Genomic DNA, 236 nt, shown 5'->3' with positions numbered 1-236 from the left:
GGAAAAGACCTAGAATAGCAAAGGCAATTCTGGGCAATAAAGACAAGGCAGGAGGCATTACAATTCCTGACTTGAAATTATACTACAAGGCTACTGTGATCATATCAGTATGGTACTGGCATCAAAAAAGTTCTGTGGATCAATGCAATAGATTAGAAGACACTGAAGCCACTACGAACAGACTCAGCCACCTTATATTTGAGGAAGGACCTAAACATACTCACTGGAAGAAAGAT

Source organism: Octodon degus, unplaced genomic scaffold, assembly GCF_000260255.1.
Source record: "Octodon degus isolate 3935 unplaced genomic scaffold, OctDeg1.0 scaffold00476, whole genome shotgun sequence".
Classification (NCBI taxonomy): domain Eukaryota; kingdom Metazoa; phylum Chordata; class Mammalia; order Rodentia; family Octodontidae; genus Octodon; species Octodon degus.
This window is presented reverse-complemented; position numbering follows the sequence as displayed.